At 46.4% G+C, this 23996-nt stretch overlaps 1 non-coding gene and 3 pseudogenes across 2 annotated transcripts in view; 1 reads left to right on the forward strand and 3 right to left on the reverse strand.

Annotated features, from left to right (window-relative positions):
* Positions 1 to 548: 548 nt before the first annotated feature.
* On the reverse strand, positions 549 to 621 carry Trnaa-agc (transfer RNA alanine (anticodon AGC)). Its single transcript has one exon. It is a non-coding gene; the product is annotated as a tRNA-Ala (tRNA).
* A 9931-nt stretch (positions 622 to 10552) lies between these two features.
* On the reverse strand, positions 10553 to 14767 carry LOC144172286 (uncharacterized; annotated as a pseudogene).
* Positions 14768 to 16214: 1447 nt separating this feature from the next.
* LOC144172287 (uncharacterized) lies at positions 16215 to 20488 on the reverse strand (annotated as a pseudogene).
* Positions 20489 to 21742: 1254 nt separating this feature from the next.
* LOC144172347 (uncharacterized) overlaps positions 21743 to 23996 on the forward strand; it is a 58077-nt pseudogene continuing 55823 nt past the window's right edge. Inside the window, exons 1-2 of the transcript XR_013323003.1 lie at positions 21743 to 21749; positions 22384 to 22682. The product of XR_013323003.1 is annotated as an uncharacterized LOC144172347 (transcript). The remainder of the gene's footprint in view (positions 21750 to 22383; positions 22683 to 23996) is intronic.

The following is a 23996-nucleotide window of genomic DNA, read 5'->3' on the forward strand; positions in this document are numbered from 1 at the left end:
ATACCCCGTCAGGGGCCCTTAAGGGTAAATAAATGATGGATGATGAAGGACTATTATGTTTGGTTTAAACATCAAATTTAGGAGAATCTCCGGGTAGCGTGCTTAGCCAATGAGATGCGACAGCCGTGAAAAATTTCTGACAGCAATTCTCATGGTTGCCGTGATAATAGACACTACCTACGTACTAGAAAATTCTAGTACACTATACTAGCAGGAATGCACTGTTGGTTATAAGTCCATGCGCCATTTTTATAATGCCGTAACCTTTTTGAGTTCCCCTTCCCACCCCCCCCCCTTGTTTTCACATGTGAAGCCAGAAATTGGGAGCCAAAAGTCTGCGAAGCTCGAATCGCGACCGCCATCAGCGCTATCTTGCTGCTGAAATGTAATACACCCGACGGCGCCGCGAAGTGATACGGGTCAATGTCTACCCCGTAGGCCAGTCTACGCTATAAGCGTTTAAATATGAATCATTCAAGTATTTTCAAATGAGTTGTTATGAGACAGACCTGAGCGAAAACGCTGCCGTAAAAAAAAAAAAAAAAAAGTGGAGGTGCGGGGTATCGATCCCCGTACCTCTCGCATGCTAAGCGAGCGCTCTACCATCTGAGCTACACCCCCGACGGAGAAGCCACCTGAAACCGGTCGAGCGTATCGCATAGGCCAGTTCGGCTCTTGACGTCGAAGTGCACCGAGCGACCGCGTTACCGGCGAAATCCCTGATTGGAGCGGAACTGAAGAACATCAGTCTTGTTGTGCGAATGCTGCTAAAAAGTAATCATATGAAAATAAAAGCGATTAAAAGTATCCCTCGCCGTAAAGGGTTCGTTAGGTTTTTCCGCTTATCGCTTCAATCAGAACGGGGGCGAACGATGCAACGGTTCTCGCGTTGTGAACATTTTTTGCGAATAAGCAAAGTGCATATATCTCCATGTAAACTAGGATTAATGTCTAATAATGACTTAAGAGGTAAAAAGCGGCGCTACTAAACATATAACTTTATTTAGACGTTTCGAACAGGGACCGCCCTCCTCGTTGAAGGGCAGTTCCGTTCATAACAGACGCAATTAATTAAATGAGGCCAGGTCGCTGCGCACTGATGACCCAGCCTGCCACCGACGAGAAAACGAGCCCGGCTCTTCGAGTGAGCTGATTAGGGTCACTTCGTCGTGTGCTGGGTTTAGCGCCGCGGGCCTCTTCACGTCACACCGTCGCAGGCGTGGGCGTAAACTGCCCGAAATACTAATGGTTGCCAATAAAAAACTTGTCGAGTGTTCTGTTTCTTTCTTCATTTTTACCTTTCTTTCTTTCTTTCTTTCTTTCTTTCTTTCTTTCTTTCTTTCTTTCGTCTTTCTTTTTTCGTTCTTTCTTGTTTTTTCCTTCCTTCCTTCCTTCCTTATTTCAGTACTCTTTCTTTCTTTCATCTCTTTATTTCTGTGTGTATTTCTTTCTCTCTTCCTCTCTTTCGTCCTTTCTTGCTTCGTTCCTTCCTTTCCTTCTTTATTCCGTCCTATCTCTTTTCCTTCTTTTTTTTTACGGGACATGGAACTATGGTATGGACATTGGAATTGTCAGACTGTACCACTCGGGCGACGCAAAGGCCCGGGAAATCCGTAAAAAAGTCTAAAGAACACGCGAGATACAGAAACATTTTTACATTTGTAGCATGCATTCACATCGAACCTCGTGAGGCTACGTCCATTTTTGGTCACATCTTTAAGAAAAAGGGCCTGTATGCTTGCCTGCTGCGCTGAGATCTTATAAGTTCTGTGCTCCCTGTATTCTCAGTATAGAAAAATCAGGGTGCCGAACCTGAACCGATTCGAACCGAAAACCGGAACGGAACCGGTATTTTTGTGGGAGCTGCACCCCAACTCGAACGGTTATTTTCTGAGCACGCTGAACCCGAACCGGAACTGAACCGAAAAAAGATATAGCGGTTACCGGTTCTCTACGAAATGGTTCGACCTTCCGCTGTTGATAATGCGCGATCAACGCCATTCGAGGCTCCTCTTTTTCACGCACCATCAACTTCGTAAGCTCTCACGTACTTTCCCCTTCAGATCAGTCACAACACTATCAATACTTTCTTAGTCGTTACGACATGAGGAAAGGTAAGCGCACCAATGTGGCAATGGTATGCTACTGCTGGTTGCGCGAGCAGAGTGCAAGGCCTAGCGAATGAAATGACCCACTCTCGGCAGCCTGCAGGCAATAAGAAACATCTGCTTTGCCCTTCGCTTCGTTTATGTATGGACAATCGGGCCGCAAGATTGCTGCACTGCGCAAAGGCGAAGGCCCACACACGAAATCTGAATACCTGTTGCATTTCATAATTTGCATAAAAAGGGTCTCACACTTGCAAAGTGTAAATACAGTAAAATCTCGTTAATTCGAACTCGGTTAATTCGAACTTACGGTTAATCCGAACTGAGGCCCTGGTTTCGGCACAGCCCTGTATATTTCAAAGGGGGAAAACTCCCGATAATTCGAACGCGCCATACAGAATGGTTAATTCGAACTGGGATTCCCTGATTTCTATCCCTCCTCACAGAAGAAGTGGGCACAGAGTAATTACAATGTGTTGCAATTCCAAACCAAACCACATTTACTAGAGATGCAGAACCACGAAACAGAAAAACAACAGCGTAGCGCGCGCGCTGCGCTGCGGCGACAGTTTATTTCGCTTCCGTAGCGGGCGCCGCACATCCGGCGCCAGTGTTCCGGCGCATGCCGTTGCAGGTTTTCTTTGTGCTGCGGTCGCTGGTCAGGGCCTGCGATCACGTGGCGTGCGAAGGAAAGTTTGACATATCCACCTAAATGCAGCCATACGGCTACAAAGAAAAGCTTTCCTTTGTAACATTTAGGTGGATGTCAAACTTTCCTTCGCAGAAACTTACTCCACCTTGGGGATTTCCCTTAAATCTTGTCAGTTGATCACGTGGCGTGCGTAACAAACGTGTAGTAGCGCCTAATTCACGATAACAGGCCCAGAGGTGGCTTCTTTGTGTTCTGTCCGCGCAGTGTGAAGCAATGTCCATTCATTGTAGCACCCGCCCGCTAATTGGAACTCCGCTTAATTCGAACAATTTTATGGTCGCCTTCGAGTTCGAATTAACGAGCTTTTACTGATCTTAGCCTGCTTTTTCGTCCAGGAAATGAAATTAAAGACGCTGGTCTCGATCTTCTCGAGGCTGCACAACTAGAAAATTCCGGCAGTACGCTGCCCCTTCGCACACCATGCACAACACGCACGCAAAAGAAGAACAGCGCGCACGTACCACAATAACTTTGAAGGTAACAATCCAAGGCTCTCTGAACGGACTCCAACAAAGCGCTCGCGATGGTCATCTCCGAGAGAAACAGTGATTTCCGAAAGGTGCGGGACAACTGGCCAAACAGCAGCAACAGCAGCAAAATGCAAAAGAAGGAGGAAGCCGCCAGCGCCTTCGTTCCCTCTTCCCTTTCCCGAGACGACATCGGGGGAAGACAGACCCAGAGAGAGAGAGAAAAAAAACTCTTTTTCGGCAAGCCGAGGAACGTACGCAGCTGCAAAAAAAAAAGGACGTGCGCAGTCGAGCATCCCTACCTTGCACTGTAACATTTTCCGAGCGTTCGGGCGTGTGTGCCTAGAGAGAGCATACCGGGCTCCGTCCGCTAACACTACGGCTGCCGGCAGCGGGGCCCGACTGGGCAAGCCCAAATTCGTTCCGGTAGGGGGAATTAGTTTCGCGAACCAGTCTTCGCCATGCCCACGCATTCGTCCACATCCTGCTCAACCTCAATCGGGGTTGCAGCGACCGCCGAAGACCACCTTCCAACTCGCGCGGCGTTCGATATACACAATGTTGGGAAAAATACGGTTTGTATAAACGTACGAATTCCTACACTTTTACACAGAATTTTCAAGGGGGTAATTTATGAGTTCGATATAGACAATAATTCGACATACCCGTGTTCGATATATCCGTGTTCGACTGTACTTCGTTTTCCCTGCGCTCATACTTTGCGCTTCTGTGGTTTCGTCTTTTTCAGGGCTGCTTTGCTTTTGAAGACGCGCTTCACTGGCAGACTATAACTGGCTACTCTGCTGCTACTGCTACTGGTTCTGGAGGGGGTGTAGTACTGTCTACAAATTTATTTATTTATTTATTTATTTATTTATTTATTTATTTATTTATTTATTTATTTATTTATTTGTTTGTTTGTTTGTTTGTTTGTTTGTTTGTTTGTTTATTTATTTATTTATTTATTTATTTATTTATTTATTTATTTATTTATTTATTTATTTATTTATTTATTTATTTATTTATTTATTTATTTATTTGTATTTATTTCGAAATACTGTCAATCTCGGAAGGAATTTTGTTAGATGAGGGGCGTGTCAGTAATTCAGTGTCGTTTTAAAAAACAATAAATAAGTGAACCGCAACAATCACACAAAGAATATGGGCACTAAGGATCACGCTACCGAGGAGGCAGCGCAAAAGCGATCACATTCCGTTCATTTATCGAACACAACAAACTAACAGTTGCAAGAGAACAACTCAAACAACCAGAAGACAATAAAAAGTGAGAAACATAGCGAACATTTGGCAAATAATACAGTTCTGGTACACACCGGAAGGGGTCAGAATCTTGGTTCACGCAAACAGTATTCACCAAGGCGCTCACAAAACCCCTCGAGTGTTGGCTGTTCTATCAATGAATCGCCTAGTTTAAGTACGTTGTCCGTACAAATATATTCCTCGATAGTTAACCTGTGTTTGTGTCGGGTTCCTCTGGCGTGAATAAATGTAAGGGATGATTCGGTATCTCTTCTCAGCTTGCCATGCATCAGCTGATACAAGAACAGCTGGTGTAAATTAAAGAGCCCCTTCTCAAAAGAGTTCCATCTCGCGCTTCACGCGCCCAGTCACCTTTTAAGTTTGTAATCCCAGAATCGCTTACAATGCTCCGGAATCTACCGGACGGAACGATGGCGGTGGTCAAGCGGAATGGAGGCGTATCCATGGTGACACACACATCCGTAATAGCAACTATCTCAAAATACATTCTAGTGATAAGAGCGGTGTACACAGGGACTGACCATTAACTCAAGCTCACTTTTGACAAAATTTGGTTTCATATCCTCGAGAAGGTGACTGCTAACAAATTATCCCAGGTGGTCAAACAATCGAATTCGTTCGTAGCATTTACGTGGCTGCTGTAGGAATTTTTTTTATGCTACAACTGATTTAAAAAATTGCACCACCGAAGTCACTCGCCGGCACGAATGCCTAACTCTAGGGGTTTAATGTTGAGGGTTATGGGCGGTTTCAGAAATAGGATTGCGGTTTCTCTACAGCCCCTCTACGACTCCTAAGTTCGGCTCATGCTGAACTTTTTTTTTTTTTTTTACTGCGAAGAAGCATACCTCTAATCAGCCAAGGAAATTTTCGTGTCCGCGTCTGCAGAAGACTCCCAGGCTACTACTGGCTAGTGGCTACACCCAGAGTTAAACTCAAGTGGATCGGACTGCCGATGAACGATGATCGAAGCGATGATCCGATGAAACGATGGCTCATGGTCGACAGCACGTGGCAAACGATGAGCTACTTTAAGAAAACAAGATGTACAATATGTACTTTATTTAAACTACGTATTTACAACTCTCAAGGCTCATGATCGCATACAAGAGGTCGGGCAAGACCCGCGTCGAGCGGGGCTCACCTCGCTCTCCTCACCTGTTCTCAATCCCCCAAAACATCAAACTCCTCGGTTTTACCACCACATCCCTGCCCACAACAGGGGCGCCACAATTTGAGAGTGAGGGCGGCTCATTGATTAGCCCACACTAGGCCACTGATTGGCCACCATGACAAACAAAGTTAGGTGGGCTCAAAAGAGTCACGTGACCCAGCTCTCTCCCTATCATACAGAATAGCGGTGGTATTCCGAAAAACACAAATATAACACATGAAAATCACCCAACTAAAAGCAAACCTTGCGCCGGCCATCGGTTGTCCGGCGGTTCCTCCTAAAGTATTGTTCATTCCGTGCGCGCCTATAGCTGTGCCCCACGCCACCAAAATTCATTTCCTTTGTAGACACGTGAAGCGCCTAACAAAGCCTGGTCGCCTACCCATTGACGCATTCCAGCCGCCGAGTCGCCAGCGTCTGACGTGTGACGAACAGCAACTTCACCCAGTAGCCTTGAGCAGTGCAACTGTCATAGACCGAACGTCTGGTGCCCTCTTCTATACCTTTGACCGCTTGACTGACCTCCAGCTCCTGTCCGGTTCGGGCATTCTCATGGCGGTAGTCGTGGTCGTTCAAGTGTCCAAGGTCCCCCTCCGCCGGCTTCTCAAGCGGACGCAAGAAAATCCTCCTTCGAAGCTTACATCGCTTTTAGCGATTGTGGGGTGAGCGACGCATTTTTATAAGCACTGTCCGAGCCCGCTCGTCCGGTGAGCAAAATAGCGCGGCGAACAAAAAGAAGCCTCCGCCGGCTCTCCTCACGCCACTCGCGCTCTCGGCTGGCGCGAAAACAAACACAATACAGGTAAACGCGCTATACCCAATGAACGATATCTAATTGCCGGGCGGAATTAATTAAGTGAGGTGCGCGAACTTAACACCCAGGATACACAAGCAAACAACTGCCACCGCCACGGACCGAGCATGGGCCCAAAGAGGACTATAACGCGCTCCGTATACATAGTGGGGGGCTCCGGATTTATTTCCACCACTCGGGGATTTTCGCAAGTTCACTGTAGTTGTAAAGCGCACCTTAAAGGCGATATTCTTTCTTGGCTACTTAAACGCGAAAATTTTGGTGTCTGTCTGTCTGTCTGTCTGTCTGTCTGTCTGTCTGTCTGTCTGTTCCTTGATTCAGCCGCCCGCTAAAAGTTAATGATTTCTGGAACTATACGTATATACAGGCAAAACGTTTTCGAAATACTAAATCTGGTGGCACTATTAACCCTTGTAAACATTGTTGAGCAAAAATAAAACATATTTTAGGGAACACATCAATACATCAGTGATATTTGCAGTGCAGTGTTATTAAAAATACATGACTGCTTCATTTTCGCGATAGAAAATTAACAAAATACGCTTGAAAAAGAATGTTTTGACCCAAAAATACAAAAACCGTTCTCGTGCGACGCTAGCAATCCTAGCGACGTTCCAAGAGCTCCAACAGTGACGAAAGGTTGTAGTAGATGGCGCGCGAGTAGTGGAACGCGCTAAATTTGAACGGACTGGAGAAAGCCTCCACCGTTGGAGAAGCAAGGCGGGAGGGAAAAAGCGCGATAATGAGGGCGCAGAAGAGAAGAGAGACATTTACGTGGCAGAAGACTATCGTGTTTCGACGACATTTGCAGCGAAGTAAGCAGACACGGGGTCATTTTTATTCCGCCACCTGCATTCGCTTCCAAAGTATTTTATTCCGTCACCTGCATTGCCGAAAGTAACAACCAACTGCGGAAAGTTCTTAACTAACTTTTCGGCTATACACTTTTGGAATACGCTACCGCTCTCTATTAAAACACCCCGCACAGTCTATACATTTAAAAATAAACTTCCGGGCGTTCTTAACCTGAATAATTTGACTTAGTTGTATCATGTTTTGTTTCTTTGTTCCTTGCATTACTAATATGTTTCTTGCTTACGTTGTTCTTGCATATATACCGTAATTTATCTTGCTGGTATTAGTTTTTTTTTTCTTTTTCCCTTGCATTGCTAATGTGTATCTTGTTTATTACGTTCTTCCACATGTACCGTAATTTAACTTTCTGATGTCATTTTGCGTTTCGTTGATTGATATATTTCTGCTTGTAACATGTGTTTCCGTCGGTTTAATGAATAACAGGAGGTTCCCCATTCAGTCTCTGACTCTGAGACCTCCTCCTGAAATCTTGCAGTACACACTCTTGTAACACAAAATGGAATAAATTCAAAAGAAAATCACCAGCGTCACCCTTCATTGCAACGTAGTACATCCCGGCACGCTATCAGGCCGCGGTCGATCACGTAGCAGTTACAACGTAACCCCTCGCCTAATACACCGGCGTGGCGGGGGTATGACGCAGGAACCGACGGATGAACACGGCGGCCAACGTGAGCGCCGGTGTCTGCGTGGCTCCCATCATCCTCGGCCTGGCCGTCCTGCTCGTCATCGAGTACGAGAGGCTGACGCTCGAGCGAGCAGCCAGGCAGCGTGGTGGGTGCTCTGTTATTTTCTTTTTGGACGTGCCACTGTACTTGTTATAAAGAGGCCCATTGTGACATCTGCAAGTTAGCCGCCACGAAGCAGTGTGTAAGGACTTTAATCTGACGGCGTCGTCCCGCCGCAGCTATTAATGGAACCCCGGGGATGAAGCGACAGGCAGTTCCCCATCTGTCAAACAGAGGCCTCGTTTTCTGGGTCTAGATTGAGTACAGCTGTTCACGTTTCAGGGGTGGGGGGACCCTGAAATTTAAAAATATGGCCCGCAATTTCGATTCTTTGTTATGCTGACTTTGTGAGCAGCTGTTGATATTTTTATTGCCATGATTTTTCCCCTGAATCAACCTGAAATTCAAGGCAGCCACAGTTAAAAGGAGAGGGGGCAGTCGAGTAATCCCCACTGAAACGCTCAATTGAGCCGACGAACCCTGCCACTCTAGCCTACATCGGCCCATTTAGAAGGGATTACAGCGGAAATAAAATCTTGCATTCCAATCGAGTGCTTCAGGAAACGGCGAAAATATTAGGAGCGTGAAAAAATTGGCTCCAATCCAGGCAGTGAAGGTGGTTGGAAAGCAAAGCTTTAAACGACACCCACAACCATTGCCCATTCAACGTCACTTGAATTCACACACGTAGCTCTACAAAGAGTGAAACCAGAGATTCTGCCTGACGTTACCTAGAAATCGCAGGGGCGGCGTCCCGAACGCAGCAGCGCCGGGGGCTGGGCTAGTGCGGCGGTCGCCGCCACTGTAGCCCGGCCGTGCGTCGGCAGAAAGAAAACGGCGAGGGGCGTCATTCGAAGGATGAGACAGCGGAACCTATCCATCCTGATGGGCTAGCTCGGGGGCCGGCTACATCATCGCGCGACACAGGCGGGGACACCGAAGCAATTCGGCATGTGAGCTTAGTGATTCCCTTTTATACTGATTATAACTGGTTAGTTTAGTAACTTAGAACGAGAAGCAAGTGGGCTGGTTGGTGCATGTTTAAAAATGTAATAAACAGCTCAAAGGACAGGACACAGGACGTAGAGTAGAAGACAAACACATGGCGCTGACTACCAACCAAGTTTTATTGCTTGCAGGCGGCTTTTATACACAGCTACAAATCAATTGAAAGGGAAAAAGGAAATTGCAGATAGCAAGAGAGGAGGAAATTACACAAGTTATTGTCACATGGTCATCGATAAGTAAGGCCCAGTTATACATTTGAAAGATACGCAATTTCATTTTCATATAGAAGTACGGAAGGTTTGCTTACACATTTATCGCCCCTCTGACTTATGAAAAAGGCTTCAAAAATTTCACGTGTCCGTCAGAATGTTGTTTACGAAATCCCCCTGGATTGCAAACGAAGCTATGTGGGTCAGACGGGAAGATGTATTAATTTACGGCTCCAGGAGCATGCAAATTCACTAAAATCGTATGTCGGCGGCCACCTAGCTGCGCACTGTCGCCAGAGTAAGTGCCAACCAAAATTTGATCAGTGTCGTATTATTCGAAGATATGCACACAAACACACAACACACACGTGAAATTTTTTAAGCCTTTTGCATTAGTCAGAGGGGCGATAAATGTGTAAGCAAACCTTCCGTGCTTCTGTATGAAAATGAAATCGCGTATCTTTCAAATGTATAACTGGGCCTTACTTATCGATGACCATGTGACAATAACTTGTGTAATTTCCTCCTCTCTTGCTATCTGTAATTTCCTTTTTCCCTTTCCATTGATTTGTAGATGTGTATAAAAGCCGCCTGCAAGCAATAAAGCTTTGTTCTTAGTCAGCGCAGCGTGTTTGTCTTGTACTCTACGTCCTGTCATTTGCGGTGTTTCTTACATATTTAGTTTAGTAGGTTTGAAAATTGCTAGAAAGCTGAGGGAACTCTTATAATCGCTATTTATCATAACCAGTTGATCCTTTCGGCTTTTGTAATACCTCTTAAAACACAACTGAATTGGTATTATTTCACCAATTTAGAAAACAGAGTCCCATTCGTGGCAAGCCGTGCGCAAACGGTAGCGTTTCTCCAGCGGCCAGATGTCTGTATGCGACCTCTACATTTTGTTTTCGTGCCCTGCAAACCAATCCTTAACGTATGTTTGCCGTACGACCACTTAATTCCGTCGTGTCCGGGTTACCCAGGAGAGGCTGTCGAACAATTTAACCAAGCCATGCGAAAAAAGCGCGCAATGCACGCGAAGCTGCGTCTAAACAGGCCTAAAACAACCGTCGCTAAAGCAGACGACAAATCCGGATCACGCCGATGCGCCCGCCAGCGTAAGCGCGCGGTGAACGATGGGTTTAGGCATAGAGAAAGAAATACTGGTAAGAGTGGACACTCCCATAGAGCCCTGCGGCCGAATGACTGTACTGTAGTGTAGCGCCCCGAGCGGACGGAGAGCCAAACTACCAACCATACTTTCGTTCACTTTCGGTTTCGGTTTCGCGGACACCGATTTTGGCGGGTAGTTTGAAGGACTGGAAAGCGCTGCTCACGGCGACGGGCATCGGTACGGTATTCGGACGCTTTCATGCAATAATTAGTGTTTATTTGAATACATCATTCTCAGGCTTAGTGCCCGCATGCTTTTGAAAAAAAAAAAAACTGTTTTTTGAAATGTGAAATTGCAATTTACGTTACCATTCACAGTTGTTTAAGAATTCTGTCGTGTGTTCACATCTTGTCAAGCTACATAAGAGACACGTCATAATAGAAGAAATATTTATTGTATGGCACTAAACGGAACAACAAGTTCAAATTGTCATCATTCTTTGTAATACACATAATAATAAACAGTGGGTAACACACCACAACAGAGACAATTCACAGTAGTGAGAAAAATGCGTTTCCAGGAATGAAAAAAAAGCACAAGTAAAACAACCACACAGAGGATTTATCCTCCATGGTAACCGAAAACGCAGAGAACCCGAATTAGCCATCCACAGTTTTACTTGTATCCACGACAACCTCGAACTGTGTGCGCTGTTGCAGCGATACAAAAATAGCAACCATAACAAAATATAGACACTGGGATACTTGCAACTGTTTACAACCACAATCTCTGCAGGTAATTCCCTTTTACTGTGGCAATTTCTCCAGCCTGGATGTAAAAGAAGAGAAAAACGTGTGCCCCGTTTACCAAAAACGCTTGATGGCCTTGCTTATTTGATGAACTCCAATGAGGCTTATTGCCTATCAGCAACTTCTAATCAGTAGCAGTAATTGAGCAGAAATCGCATTTGTGTGGACATGTACACGCAAAAACGTTAAGAGGGAAAAAAAACAAGTTCCTATTGGTTCCTGGACTTCACAGTAAAGGCAATGGGCCAGGCAAGGATATTTTATGTACTAGGTGAACCGAAAGGCTCCAGGTGCCACGCACACATCTTCAGCAGACAATGTGAACACACATATAAGAAACAAATGAGCAATTTATGCTCCTAGTGAACAAGGCAATGGTGAACTCATTACATAGTTTCATACGTCAACAGTGAAATCAATTGCAGTATTCTTGCGCACCAAGGTTACCATGCAAATCCCATCTGCAGTGGAGCTACTCAAATGTGTAAGAGACAGAGGAAGAACTACTGCAGATACAAAGAGACGTCCAACACACCAGTGGCCATGGGCCACCCCTACCAGTGGAGCTTGGACACCTTGTTAAATATACCCGCACCATCGGAAACAATGTTGCTGAAAATCAGAGAATGGAGTATGCTCTAAACACTCCCGAATGCATCATTAATAAGACAAGAACGATTGCAGCTGCACAAGCCAAGGTTTTACAGAAACCTTGGCTTCTGTAAATATATATGTACGTGGCCAAATGAAAGGGCCAGGACTACAAGAGATGACGAGTACAGAGAAGTTGTCAAATGGAAACACCTCACGCTCTCAACCCTGCAGGCCAAGGTTACGGCACACACCACAGCGTAGAAGTTGTAGTTGTTAGATATTCGCAGAACTGCAGGACGACTTCGTCGAAAGACATAAGTATAAGTTGATTTGTGAACCTCCTCAATGTGTATATCCTTTCACCACTAGCCTAAAAAAAGAGGCTCTTGAGTCGTCACGCCTAAATGGTCCGAGAGACTCATTGGTGAAGGCCTGATCCAAGCCATTGCCTTGACATACATGTTGATATCAATGTTGATATCACGAAGAAGTACGAGTATAACCAGGAAATGCTTAACAGCAGCGTCAGGCATTGTGCTATCAATGGTAAATGCCACTGGCTGATCCCTCCAGCAATCACCAGCCATCACAAGTATGGTTCGCTGACAATAGTGCTGTGGCGCCACTCAATACCACAAGCTGTGAAAATCTGTGCGAAGGCACATAGGTCGAAGCGTAGACAAGTGCTTTTTAAATCGATCACTTCACCTTGGTTATTCTCATTGAAAGTGCGCAAACCACACCATAATTATATATATCACATAATTGTAGAGATGCCATTACAGACTAGAATATGGAGGGGACCACTTTATGGAAATGTACGGATGTAATTACCACTACACGACACGAATACAGTGGCACATCATTCGGGCAAGACTTCAGACCGGACCCCATACCTATTAAAAGAAAACTGCAACTGCTACCTGGATGTTGTAAACCATCGACCTTCCATGACCGGATCCATGGAATCTGAGCCTCGAGAAACTTGACTAGATCCGCATCACCTTTACGAAGTGCATAGCGACACTTCTGCGGAGTTTTTTTAGGGCAAGACTTCAGACCGGACCCCATACTTATTAAAGAAAACTGCAACTGCTACCTGGATGTTATAAACCATTGAACTTCCATGACCGGATCCATGGAATCTGATCCTCGAGAAACTTGACTCGTTCGGCATCACCTTTACGAAGTGCAAAGCGACACTTCTGCGGAGTTTTTTTAGGGCAAGACTTCAGACCGGACCCCATACCTATTAAAGAAAACTGCAACTGCTACCTGGATGTTATAAACCATCGAACTTCCATGACCGGATCCATGGAATCTGATCCTCGAGAAACTTGACTCGTTCGGCATCACCTTTTCGAAGTGCATAGCGACACTTCTGCGGAGTTTTTTAGGGCAAGACTTCAGACCAGACCCTACACCTATTAAAAGAAAACTGCAACTGCTACCTGGATGTTGTAAACCACACTTCCCTGCCTAGTACAATAAAATGTCTTGAAAACCCACCACCATTTCCCGGCAAGTCTACACGCCAACGACCATCTCATGCCGGCCAACCATGCAGCACAAGCAGTGCACAACAATAAGACGACAGCTTTCTGCACCTGACAAACCACGCATCAGGGAGCAAGACAACGTAGGGTAGGATGCGTATTAACTTTTTTTCTTTCTCAGAGAAAACAAATGTTCTTCCTACAGGAACACAAGTAACTGACGATGTAAACTATTAACCTTTAAACTTATCCATCTGAATGCCTGACGCAGACTGAAACCGGACTTTCTCTAAGTTTCGGTTGACTAAACGCACATGCCAGCATACGCGGACCCGGCAAAACATCTGCACGAACCTCTGGCGACACTGAGTAGAACAGAAAGTGAAAGAATCTTAAACAACTGACGGAACAAGACTTCACATACGTGTGGAAGATGTGCAGTAGCTTCAACCATTGCAAGGAAGTGTATCTCAAGGTCTTGAACAAAAGCAAAAAGCCCTTCTGATGGCATAATTGCCAAAAAGCTTGCTGGGAACATGATATGCTTTCACCATGGTGAAATACTGATGGGGGCCACTCTGAACAGCTGCAGTCTTTTACGGCCCTAGACAAAAACAGCTTTACCAAATATCCTGCAACACAATAGGCAGCCGAATCATCAATAGTGTGGGAGTGGATGTCTTGTGCGAGCACTGAAATGTCATCGAAAGACGGGAAGTCATCAGGCTCTCCCCTTACCACGCTGTCAGCCAGGGAAGCACTGCTCAATGAGAACGGTGATACTTCATGAAGAAGTTCGGACCTGTCATCTTCTACGTTACCTTTATCTTCAGACAGCTTAAACAGTTTGCGAATGCAGATGTGTTTCAGTCCCGATATGAACTGAGCGACATTAGGGTTTGTGTTGCAGCCATGCTTTTGCCTTAGGTGTCCAAACATGTTCTCAAGTGGATCCTGCTGCAGCCGACGAGTTAGTAGGCACAAGAAGTAATTCTTAGAGAGATCGTCCCAAAGCTCCAGAATGGGCCGAATGGTTATCTGCCACCCAACAACGGTTTGCGGCTGCCGCTTGGCATCAAACTTCCATGACCGGATCCATGGAATCTGATCCTCGAGAAACTTGACTAGTTCGGCATCACCTTTACGAAGTGCATAGCGACACTCCTGCCGAGTTTTTTTAGGGCAAGACTTCAGACCGGACCCCATACCTATTAAAAGAAAACTGCAACTGCTACCTGGATGTTGTAAACCACACTTCACTGCCTAGTACAATAAAATGTCTTGAAAACCCACCACCATTTCCCGTTACACGCCAATGACCATCTCATGCCGGCCAACCATGCAGCACAAGCAGTGCACAACAATAAGACGACAGCTTTCTGCACCTGACACACCACGCATCAGGGAGCAAGACAACGTAGGGTAGGATGCGTATTAACTTTTTTTCTTTCTCGGAGAAAACAAATGTTCTTCCGACAGGAACACAAGTAACTGCCGATGTACACTATTAACCTTTAAACTTATCCATCTGAATGCCTGACGCAGACTGAAACCGGACTTTCTCCAAGTTTCGGTTGACAAAACGTACATGCCAGCATAGGCGGACCCGGCAAAACATCTGGACGAACCTCTGGTGACACGGAGTAGAACAGAAAGTGAAAGAACTAATCTTAAACAACTGACGGAACAAGACTTCACATACGTGTGGAAGATGCGCAGTAACTTCAACCATTGCAAGGAAGTGCATCTCAAGGTCTTGAACAAAAGCAAAAAGCCCTTCTGATGGCACAGTTAAATTGCCAAAAAGCTTGCTGGGAACATGATATGCTTTCAGCATGGTGAAATACTGATGGGGGCCACTTAGGTCTTCCCCTGCACCTTTGAGCAGCTCTGAACAGCTGCAGCCTTTCACGGACCTAGACAAAAACAGCTTTACCAAATATCCTGCAACATAATAGGCAGCCGAATCATCAATAGTGTGGGAGTGGATGTCTTGTGCGAGCACTGAAATGTCATCGAAAGACGGGAAGTCATCAGGCTCTCCCCTTACCACGCTGTCAGCCAGGGAAGCACTGCTCAATGAGAACGGTGATACTTCATGAAGAAGTTCGGACCTGTCATCCTCTACGTTACCTTTATCTTCAGACAGCTTAAACAGTTTGCGAATGCAGATGTGTTTCAGCCCCGATATGAACTGAGCGACATTAGGGTTTGTGTTGCAGCCATGCTTTTGCCTTAGGTGTCCAAACATGTTCTCAAGTGGATCCTGCTGCAGCCGACGAGTTAGTAGGTACAAGAAGTTGTGATTCTTAGAGAGATCGTCCCAAAGCTCTAGAATGGCCCGAATGGTTATCTGCCACCCAACAATGGTTTGCGGCTGCCGCTTGGCATCGAACTTCCATGACCGGATCCATGGAATCTGATCCTCGAGAAACTTGACTAGTTCGGCATCACCTTTTCGAAGTGCATAGCGACACTTCTGCGGAGTTTTTTTAGGGCTGGAGCTGTTGAGAGCGTCAAAAAGCTTATCCATCCTATCACAGAAAGATGCTGTTGCCATCGCATCTGCAGAAAGCTCATTTGCATAGACGAGCGCCATAAGTGCTACGCAAACTGAGGCGCTAAGGACTTGAGTCGCTCTGCTCACCTTCATGTTCGAGAATGGTTTTTTTTGGATGTGCCGCTCTGTGAGTTTTGGAGCCAACCTTAAGCGCATCTCATGAGTCGATTTATAGAGCTTTTCAATGTATTCCCAGTCAACTACACTGCCTCCAATGTGCAACTTGTGAGCTTGCACATTGTTACGCGTTGTTTTAATGAGGTGAGGCACATCAAAGATGAAGTATACCCGTTCGCCATTAACCTCAAAAAAAGGCTGTTCTACCGTCACGCCTAACTGGGTAGCAAGACTCACATTGGTAGAGGCCTGATCACAAACCACGGCCTTGACAGACATGTTGATGTCACGAAGAAGATTTACAAGTGCAACCAGCAAATGGTTTACGACACAAGCAGGCGTAGATGTGTGTCCTATTGTAAATGCCACTGGCTGAACCCATTTTCTCGAAATACCAGCAAGCAAAACAACCATGGCTCGGTCGGCAATCGTTGATGACCGTTCAGTTCCGTCATCTGTGAACCCGTACACAACATCGCGAGCGGAATCGTAAGCCAAGTTTTTTTTCAAGGCTATCTCGTCGAAGATAAGGGTACACACGCGATCGCGCTCATTCCAATCCTGCGTGCTTGTCGCAATCGACTGAATTACCCCAGGTATCACACCTGGTGTCATCTCAACATTTGCCAACCACCGCCTCAGTGACCGTTGCGTAGGCAAACTGAAAAGTGGTGCTAATGAACGGTATGCTCTCGGACCACGGAAGTTTAAGTGGAGAGCAAATTTTTTCAGCCATACTGGGTATCGCCTCCCCTTTCCTCTCGGTCTCAAACGGATATGCGCTGACAGAAGGTTGAATACTTCTTCCGAGACATGTGGGCGGATAGCACCCAGGGCCTGTGAAATGCACGGTGGCAGCTTCGTCTTTTCCTTCCGGAGCCGTGCGATGGTCTTCCGGTATTTGGACACCTGGGCCTGCAGTCTCGCAATCGTCGCTCTCAACTTCTTTGGCTGCTGACATCTCTGGGCCGGAACACCGCACTGAACTGAAATAGATGAAGTAGACGCAAAGTCATAAATTTGTAAAGATAAAATTACATGGTGCAATCTTCTTTCAACAACTTTCTGCTAGTATTCCACTGGTATAAAAAGTTGCATTCGGAAATAACCTTCAACATCACGACGCGTAAACTGACACATTTGATGCCTTGAAATTGCAATAAGCATGTGGCGTATACCGAGTTAAGCTTCCGACTCAGTCATAGGGGCACAGTGAAATCTGTTGCAGTATTCTCAACTACACGGCGAGTGAGCGAATCGGGCACTCACCAGAGAAGTCTCCGCCGTCGGAGCTCACAAAAGGCGAGTCCACGTCAGCACAGCTCGTGCTTGCCAGACCACCTGCACATCATGAACAAGCAGGCGCGTCAAAATAGTCGAAACGGCCACCACTCGTAGGCAAATGAGTCAACGTTAACGCTCGGCTGGTTTTCTGCCCAACGCCACATAGCCGTGCCCTAGTGAAATCACTTGCAGTATTCTTGAACACAGAGGTTACAATACAATGCAAATCGGGCACTCACCAGAGAAGTCTCCTCCGTCGGAGCTCACAAGAGGCGAGTCCACGTCAGCACAGCTCGTGCTTGCCAGACCACCTGCACATCATGAACAAGCAGGCGCGTCAAAATAGTCGAAACGGCCACCACTCGTAGGCAAATGAGTCAACGTTATCGCTCGGCTGGTTTTCTGCCCAACGCCACATAGCCGTGCCCTAGTGAAATCACTTGCAGTATTCTTGAACACAGAGGTTACAATACAATGCAAATCGGGCACTCACCAGAGAAGTCTCCACCGTCGGAGCTCAGAAGAGGCGAGTCCACGTCAGCACAGCTCGTGCTTGGCAGACCACCTGCACATCATGAACAAGCAGGCGCGTCAAAATAGTCGAAACGGCCACCATTCGTAGGCAAATGAGTCAACGTTAACACTCGGCTGGTTTTCTGCCCAACGCCACATAGCCGTGCCCTAGTGAAATCACTTGCAGTATTCTTGAACACAGAGGTTACAATACAATGCAAATCGGGCACTCACCAGAGAAGTCTCCTCCGTCGGAGCTCAGAAGAGGCGAGTCCACATCAGCACAGCTCGTGCTTGGCAGACCACCTGCACATCATGAACAAGCAGGCGCGTCAAAATAGTCGAAACGGCCACCACTCGTAGGTAAACGAGTCAACGTTAACACTCGGCTGGTTTTCTGCCCAGAGTCACACAGAAAACTGATGCCGTGCAATCTCAGGTAGAAACAGCAGAGTTTGAGCAAGGGAGACCATATTGGAACACCTACAAGATTCACCTCGGCTTCTGTCAATGACCATGTAAACCACGCGGTGTTAGCAAGTTCAAGAAAAACGAACTATCTCCCGAGTCATGACTGCACTTGTTTTACACACATTCCTGTTAAAAGGTGAAAGTGATGGAACACATTAGCAATGCATATTAGTACTACTTACGTTTGCTTGAAAACACAAACGGCTGTCTCAAATTAACAGACAATGCTAAGCATTTCAATGCGAACTGTAATCCCGCAAAAGAAACTATGAAATGTGTTGCAGTCCCCCCTACGTGATGTCCTGTACTTCTACATTAGGGGAATCGCATTCTATGCTCTCTACAAAAACATTTCCTATCTTGTTTTTCCTGAAAATAGAATTACTTTATGTCACTAAAGTAGACCACAACAGCAAAAGTATGTTACGAGTACTGCTTTACTGTCAATGTGGCACCTTTTCTTCAAAGGCAGTACTTACCATACACAAAAGGACGTCCAGTCCCAAAATTGGAGGTGGGAGTGTCCAGCAGGCAAGGATCTTGCCCGCTTGCGGGAGAGCTGGAGGAGGAAGGTGCTCCCTGGAGGCTTCCTGTGTATGTGCCAGCGTATGACAGACCCCACATCAGTATTGGCCCACACCTTAAACCAGAAAATCAAGATCTTCCACTGCATTACCTTGCGCCATTCGGAGAACAGTCGGCACAGCCATCTTGGTCAGCCGCGTGCGGGCAGGATCCATAAAGTCCTGTGCTGTAAAATGCTTACAGCATAATCTGTAAGACGAATGCAGTTGGCTGGCTGGCTTTGCCTTAAGGTCATCCCGCCCGGTGTAGGCCACCCACGCTGTTAACCTGCATGGGTATTAAGGGAACAGTAAACAAGTTGTTTGCAATGACAAATTCCCTGCTACCAGTCTAAACAGCAATTTGGCACATTGGTTTTAGCACTTGAAAAAAGTAAGTTCACTAGAACAAGTACCCAAGCACTGCATCCACATGTCACTTATGTGCAACATAAAACCTTGTCTTATTCTCCCCAGCTGTCGTGTCATTCCGCTTTTAGCAACACTGAAAATATGCATGCCTAGTTATCTGCGCAAGAGCGGTTAGGAGCATTTTTTTATGCGACCTAGGGATTTTTTGGCATAACAAAACGAGAATGCAGCCGGTACAGCCTGAATGACGGTCTTTACCCAATCAGGACAAACAGCTAGAACTGAAGGTAATACAAAGCCCAAACGTACCTGTTGTCCCGTGGGATGCGAAAGAAATGCACCCCTGGACCGGGCACTTGGCGCGGGTATGCCTTGCCACTGTGTGGGCACCACGGCACACAGCAATAAGGGCCGCGCCGATGACCAGCAGAGGCCATGGGCTGCAAAACATTGAAATGACATGCATAAGGTGTTCAGAGAATGGGTGCTGTATGCGCAATACGTTCTTTATAAACAAACTAGCCTAGAAATAACCAGAGGAAAACGTTCGCATGAACGGCCCTGCAGAGCGCCACGGCATATTAGATAACAGCAGCAAATAACTAGCCGTGCCTAGGTAGTAGCATAATCGAACGCAGTGTGCGGCTCACGTATATTAAGTGCAGCCACAGCGCACGACACTTGCTTCACCGTACAGACCGCCGGCCGGCCGACACCTTTTGCACGTTACGTTACTCACCGCCGTCGTACGCTGCATGCGCACGCCACGTGCGACGACGAGGGCGTACCGCTGACACTTCAGCACTTGCGCAAACACCACAACCTCCCTAAAATATTTTACTTTTAAACTAACAGTCACATTCCCAAAGCATTGCCTAAACTACTGTCCTGAAGTCACATGACCCGCCATGCATTATTTCCTGCGCAATACTCGCCGCTTTCAAGTACAAAGGAACGTAAATACGATATCCCGCGTCAGAACTTTCAGGAAATGCCTCACCTTTCGTTCAGGATGGAAAACCGATGCCGTGAAGAAAGCGCCAGGGATTCTTTGTCCAAGAGAAGTTGACACGGAGTTTAAAACCGCACGTGCAAACCGCGAAAAACGCTGTCAAAAGAGACAAATCAAGACAAAGGGCGACGGCTTCCTGCGGCTTGACTTTATACCGTGCACGCCGAAGCCACAAAAATTTAGATTCACAGCCATTCAACTTGTTACATAAATAAAAGTGTGTAGTCTAATGTGTAACAAAATTTTAAAAGTATATTATTGTGTGTTAGCTTAATTTTAAATATATAGTTTTTTACTACTTGCGCCAACTGGCGGTAGGCGCACAAGTCAGATCACTCGGCCGCGATAAGCCCGTGTGTCCTCTCTTCTAATTTTTTTATTTCTCTATGGTTTAGGGACCTTACGATGGGTAAATTTGCCGCGCCATCTACACTGTGCTCCGTGAGTGAAAACCGCCCTTCGTCTTCCCAGCCGCGTTGGGAGTTTCTTGTTCCGCGCGGCACGAAAGAACCGTTGGCTGGTAGAGGTAGAAAGCTTTGATGTAAAAATTATGGCACCATCTGATGCACATTTCTTCTATTTACCATGTTCTTTCGCTCTTCCGCAGGCTTAGGAACTTCGGATATGCGCAAAGATGGCTTGTGATTGGCCGGCATAGTGCGTGCGCGCTAACTGGAACTTACGGTCGGCTCAAAACGTAATCGGGACACGCTACGAGCAGTCGCATCAGCTTTCTCCTAACACGAGGGCAGTGCTAGGCAGGGCATATTAGGAAAGTGCGTCTGGAAGCCCACAGCGGAGGCTCTATATTCGACATTGCCCAGCGAAAGTGCAGTCATAAGGCTGCAGCAACCATAAGGAGACCACTAGCAACTGGTCCCCTGCACGGTTTTGCCTCATCTCAAGTGGGTGTGTAGCCAAATATATAAATGCAATGGAAATAACAGCTCGAGTACGAAAACTATGGCTGACTGCGAGGACAATGCTCATTAGAACAAATATAGCTGGCAGCGACCGCAGCGCTGCCCAGTTCCGTTCTCTTTTTTTATCCACGTGGAATAATGCTGTCAGCCGAGGAAGAAAAAACATGCCAGATGACTTATATACTTAAACGTAGATTTTTGTAAAATGTATAAATCCATCATTTTGTGTAGTGGGGTAACCACAAAAAAATTCTAAATAAATTGGCGAAAATAATTTTACTGTGGCGTTAAACTTTCTGAAGTCTGGCACACGTGGCGTCGTGTAGTGTCGAAACGTGACACTCCGATACGGGGCCAAACAACTGCGTCAGTTTCCAAGCGTGATTCAAAAACCGCATGAAGGAATATGAAAGACTGCACATTGTTGTTTAAGCCGGGGACAAGGTTTTAAATACCTCTTCTCATACTACGTACAGTTAAAAGTATGTTGCAACATCACTCACTGCCGTGGTTGCCAACATTCCTTTTGGCAGGCCACGCATGGCTGGTAGGTCTAAAAATTCCGATTTCAGATGTTCTAGGGCGCTATGAACAAAACTGCTTCGGGTTGAAATGTTTTAAAAGATGCCCTTTCATTTGGTGTAAAGGTAATATACTAGACAAAAATCGCAGGTTGCCTGTCGTATTATTAAAGGTTCGGCGTTCTTACACATGCTTTTCTATTCGACGAGGTACACTCTTCGTCAAAACTTTCTAAGCCAAGTCAAAAATGCATATGCCAAAAGAAAATCAAAGTACAAGCTTATCTCTCGAGCGAGGATGAAACGTTTTGTGCCAGGAAGTTGGAGAGAACACGTTTCTTTCTATACTGTCACGATATATTCTGGCCACGCTTAAATGTTAAGCTTTTAAAAAATAGCTGTATACAGCGCGAATACAAACATGGACACAGAAAGACGACGGGACGATCGCTTCGCTCATCCCGTCGTCTTTCTGTGTCCTTGTTTCCATTCGCACTATAGCTATTTTTTAAAAGTGAACTGCCAACTCGACGAACAGTACACTGTGTTTAGCTTTTGCTTTGAATTCGTTGTGGGCCAAAATGTCTAGCGTGACCCAGAAAACTTTGACAAATACTGTGCATTTTCTGCAAGTACACTCTGCTTTCGGCACGGCTGCAGCCCAAGCAAAATTGGAGGCTCAGAATTCGACAAACGGGAGTAACGTGGGCCCCGGCGCCTTGACCGATGCCATCGGGCGCCCAACTGCGAGAAGTTCCACGACGACACCTAATCGGGAGGAAGTGGTCTTCCCGGCGGAGGCGGTGCTCGCGGGCGTGCTGTTCAACCGTCGCCGCTTCTTCCTGGGCCGCTCCACGGACCCGCACCTTGGGCCCTGCGTGCTGGCGGCACCCAAAGCGCACTGTCTTGTGGTGTGGCAGGGACTGCCGCCTCGATTCTCGGACGACTTCGAGTACCTGGTACGACGACCACCGTCCATTCTCTCGATTGCGTGCTACTCGTGTTGACTGCGCGGAGTGGTGATTGTACTGCGATTCAGTTGAATTCCCACGATCATCCTGTATAAATGACGTTCTCCTATAAAATCGCCTAGTGTAGACATCGGGCGCGCAGCAACAAACTGCGAATCAAATGCAAAGGAATTACAAACGTGAGTCATAAATTGGGGGAAGGCAAAGATTTAGACTTTGTTAAGGAAGAAATCTTTTAGTGTTTCGTATTGTAGGCAGGTAGGTATTTCCATGCAAAATCAACAAACATCAGCTACTTAGGATGACACCACCTCGTGAAATTTAGTTACGCCCTGGAATCAACCCCCCCCCCCCCCCCCCACCCCCCGGCTGTTGTACTACGCCAGCCAAAGCGAGCCGTGGCTCGTCGAAAAAATAAAATAAAAGTACAAGGGCGTCGGCTCATTCGTATTTATTTCTCAATAGTAAGCATCAAAACGAGCATGCAGGATAGTTGTTTGACACCGACGATCGAGTTCCTCGTCCGGATAATTTAGGAGCATCGTGGGGTTCTACTCACCGGTACCAGATTCAGATCCGGGGCAAACAAGAAATCCGACATTTCGAAACCAGCTCGGCGTCGTCCTGAGCGGTGGCCCCAGTCACCATTGAGGAAGAAACCGGGCTGGTCCGGAACCTTGGGCTCTTCGCTCGAGCTTTTAAATAAAGTTTGTTCTTTCATTTCACACTTGTACGTTCCCAATAAAGTCCCTTCATCGGCTTTTAACCAAGTAGAGATACGTTCCTCCTCTCCACCCCTCTCCTGCTCCCCTCGCGTCGTCTGCGAGCGCTGTCCGATCTTCTTAACCCGCCGCAGCTGCTCGTACTCCCCGTACGTCGGCCGCGTCGCGCGCTGAGTCTTTGCAGTAGCGTGAAGTCTCTTAATCAGCTATGCATTGTAGAATGTATCGGGAACTTTATTAATTTGAGCAACAACTACAAGAAAGGAATCAAGTCCTCAATAACACGCTGACTCACCATTGTTTGTGCTTGCACCCTGAATATTCGCGTAGTGTGGCGGAGCAACAGAACTTGGGTGGCGACTCACTCAAATAGCGATGGTTTTAGGTTTCTCATCCTTAGATAACACTGGCTCAGGCCGCTTTATCAACTGGGGCTAAAGCGTGATCGGCGAATTCCGTTTTATACATCGCGAGTCCATTTTTTTTATTTAGTGAGCCTTTCGAGAAAAATTGGCAGGTTAGGGACTTCTTATGGTTCTATTTAATGCTGTCTTCGAGTTCAGCATTGAGAAGTTAGGAA

The sequence above is a fragment of the Haemaphysalis longicornis genome, unplaced genomic scaffold (assembly GCF_048455015.1).
Source record: "Haemaphysalis longicornis isolate Haplotype H1 unplaced genomic scaffold, Haemaphysalis longicornis Haplotype H1 scaffold_20, whole genome shotgun sequence".
Lineage (NCBI taxonomy): Eukaryota > Metazoa > Arthropoda > Arachnida > Ixodida > Ixodidae > Haemaphysalis > Haemaphysalis longicornis.